This window comes from Mauremys mutica, chromosome 25 (assembly GCF_020497125.1).
Source record: "Mauremys mutica isolate MM-2020 ecotype Southern chromosome 25, ASM2049712v1, whole genome shotgun sequence".
Classification (NCBI taxonomy): Eukaryota; Metazoa; Chordata; order Testudines; family Geoemydidae; genus Mauremys; species Mauremys mutica.
The window spans coordinates 16776685-16780296 of record NC_059096.1 but is presented as its reverse complement, the minus strand read 5'-3'; the positions used below and the strand labels follow the sequence as shown (position 1 = coordinate 16780296).

Genomic DNA, 3612 nt, shown 5'->3' with positions numbered 1-3612 from the left:
CCATTCTGTCCTTTGTTTCCTTTGAGGTGCCGGGGTGGATTCCAGTTCGCCCTCCGGGGGTCATCTGGTTGATTCCACTTGACACCTTCTTCGGCCGACACTGACTCTTTCAGGCTTGGTAACTCCCGAGACACTCATTCAACATTTAAACATTCAACATTTAAACTAGACACTCATTCAGATATACTTTTTATCTTAACTACATTTATTTTACAGTTTCTTTATCCTTTTGGGGTGTGAGACTCCTTGTCTTTTAACAATTAAAAACATAAAGCGAGGTAAAAATGACTTTAACAGAGGTGGGGGTCTCTATTTGTATGTTACATAGTTTTGCCTGAGGCATAGGGGTAATTGACGGCTTGCGCGCTGAGTTAACAAAGTCAATTGGCCAATTAGAGGCAATTGACAGCTTGCGCGGTGAGTTAACAAGGTGCTGAGTCAATTACCCAATCAGCAGCTCACAGCGGCCATTTTTAAAACAAAGTATCAGTTACAAACTTTCACTTAGAAAACCGGCACTTAGAGTCAATTGAGTTAACAAGGTGCTGAGTCAATTACCCAATCAGCAGCTTACAGCGGCCATTTTTAAAACAAAGTATCAGTTACAAACTTTCACTTAGAAAACCGGCACTTAGAGTCAATTGACGTCAATTAACTAGTTACAAAGCAAAGTAGCGACTTCAAAGTTTCATTTTAACACAGGCGCTTGGAGTTAATTGACGTTTACAAAGTATCTCCTTGAGCGGGCTTGTACAGACATAGATATTTCTAACAATAAATCCTTACAACAATGAATCCTTACAAATCTACTTTTAACATAAACCTTACATAGATATTTCTGACAATAAATCCTTACAAACTTACTTCTAACATAAACCTTAAGTTATAAAGTATTAGTTAATAATAAAACCATAAATCAATAAATCATTTCTCATATAATGTAAACCTTCTTTAATATCCCTACAAGAGCACCCGCTAAGGTACACGTGTGCTTACGAGAAAGCTGTAGGAACTCATACCACAGCCTGAACATGAAACTCAACTGCTTCCAGGTGCCGCAGTAAAACCCTTTCCCTGCTGTGACGTTGCACTCCGTGTGATTTTATAAAAATATGCTAATGAGTGTGAATATAAAGTGACTGGACTATGCTTCATGCAAAAGGTCTCTTGCAAGGTATCATTACAAAGCTTATAATCTACTGTGTGTGTTCATCCTATTTGTATGAACCGATCATTCTTGGATCTGAAACTAGAAATATGAACTATAACTCTGAGGTCCTGTTGTAATGATGCAAAGTGTGGGCCATTAATCGTGGTTTGGACTTTTGATGGCTCCCATTAACCAGGACAACTGACTGGAGATGGCTCTGTCCTGCACCATCTGTGAGTCAGGCCAGGAAGAATGAAGGCTTGGGGGGGGGGGGTCTCACAGGACATGTGACCATGTCACCTGGTACAGGAATCCACCTTAAACCTGGGGCTCTTCCTCAGGAGAGAGACAAAAAATTCCTGCCTTGTGCCAAAGCTGTATAAGGGGGTGGAACTGAACAAACATGGCTGCAGTCATGAGACACACCCTAGCTACCATGTGAGCTGGAACAAGGGCTGTACCAGGTGAAAAGATTGGGCCCAGACAAAAAATAAGTCTAGTCTTTGCATATGGGACCTTTCCCTCCAGTTGGGGAGGATTCTCCCTTTTCATCTACTCTTGTCCCAAGCAGCACAACTGGTGGGAATCTTAAATGTACAGAGGAGTCTTAGGAGCAGAAAGCCCACCCAGACCTTACATGCAATTGGCACTTGCCCCTCACTGAGCAGGATTGAAACTCCTGCAGGGTTACATCCCCTCTGGGCATGAGCAAAGCAGCAGGGTGAAAGGAACCTAGATATGCTGGGAATTGAACCCAGGACCGCATACATGCAAAGCATGTGCTCTACCACTGAGCTACATCCCCAGACGGATGATGTAGGTTATAGGTTACACTCAGAGCCCTCCTGTTTCCAGAGTATCCAGTGGCCTAAGAGCAGCATGAGAGGGACATTCTCTGCCCTGAGGCCAAATCTGCTATCCTGGAGGCTGCTGGTTCTTGGGGGTCACTTTTCAGCAGGGCCAGATTCGATGTGTGGGGCAGAGAGAGTGGATGCCCTGGACTCAGGGTGCAGAGATACACTCAGCCCTCTCCCCTGCTTTGGGTGGGGGGTGCTGCCACCCCCTGCTGGAAGGTAATGGGAGGGGAGGGGCGCTGTGAGTCGCTCAACACCTGACCCTGGTGGTAGCAGTGGTGTGGGAAGCTCCAGGTGTTTCTAGGATCTGCTCTTTCCACCTGCCTGTAAAGTCCAGCTTTCCCCAGCACGTTCACTGCGGTGCAATTGGGTCACTGTTTCCATGGCTGCACAGCAAAGAATCACTCCCAGTTTCCCTTCTATCTGCGGCAGGATTAGCCTGTGTCAGTGATTAATGAGGTGGATCTTGTTGTAAATTGTTATTCATTCCCCACCTTGACAATTTACACAGTCCGATTCCCAGCACCTCAGTGATCCTGGTAGCAGGAGTTGGGTCCTGAGACTTTCAGGGTTCTTTCCCCCTCCTCCTGGAGTGAACTCAGCTTTTTCCCCATCCCAGACAATCCATGAAATAACAACAGGGGCATAAAGAAAGAGGGGAGGGAACATCTCATGTCCAGGGCTGGATGTGCCCAGGGCCCCCTGCTTGTCCATTGTTTCCATGGAATTTGGCCCCCTGCTTTGCACAAGGGACAGAGAAGGATCTTGCTGTTCCTGTGTCTGGGCAAGGAAAATTGTTCTTCCCTAGGAAAGAGATGCGGGAAATGGCCCCATGGTGGGACAATATCCTCAGGATTAAGAGCAAAGGACTCAGGCTGAGAACTGATTTAACCCCACTTATCTATCCGTAGGGGCAGACTGCTGAGCGGGCAGCCGAGCCCTGAGTAGGGGGCGGAGCTAGGCTGAGGAGGGGGCCTATAAAAGCGGCCGCCTAGCCAGGCAGCGGCACAGGAGCCGGCGAACAGGGCTGCTAACAGGGGAGTTTGAGTGGGAGTTAGTTTACAGGGGGAGTCGGAAGGGGCAGGGGGCGCGGTGCTGTGTTCCCCAGGTGAGAAGGCTGATAGAGGCAGAGACAACAGCAGCCATGAGCCAAGCAGCAGAGGATACAACGAGGATGATTGCATGCAGCATCTGCGGAATGTACATGGTCCTAGTGGGGGCACCGGAACAGAGGTATGTATGCATGAAGTGCCACCTAATAGAGCTGCTGGAAGAAAAGATCGTAGGTCTAGAGATGCAGGTAGAAACCCTGGTAGAGATTAGAAGGGGGTTTGAGCAGCTGATGGAGCAAAGGCAAGCTGTGGCTGAAGGGGAATGCTCAGGGGGAAGCAGGGGCTAAGGCCTGTGAGGGGGGAATGCTGGATGGGGAACATGGGCAGTGGAAGCATGTGACCGTGAGAAGCAGGCCGAGGAAAAGGAGAGCCAGTGAGGGAGAAATAGATCTAAGGAACACGTTTGAAGGTTTGGAGAATGAGGAAGGGGTACAGCAGGTGGTAGCTGATGGTGGGAGACCAAGGAAGAAGAGAATAGTGGCTAGTCCGATAGAAA

At 47.9% G+C, this 3612-nt stretch overlaps 1 non-coding gene across 1 annotated transcript; it reads right to left on the bottom strand.

Annotated features, from left to right (window-relative positions):
• Positions 1-1883: 1883 nt before the first annotated feature.
• Positions 1884-1955, bottom strand: TRNAA-UGC. Its single transcript has one exon. It is a non-coding gene; the product is annotated as a tRNA-Ala (tRNA).
• Between the last annotated feature and the right edge of the window lie 1657 nt (positions 1956-3612).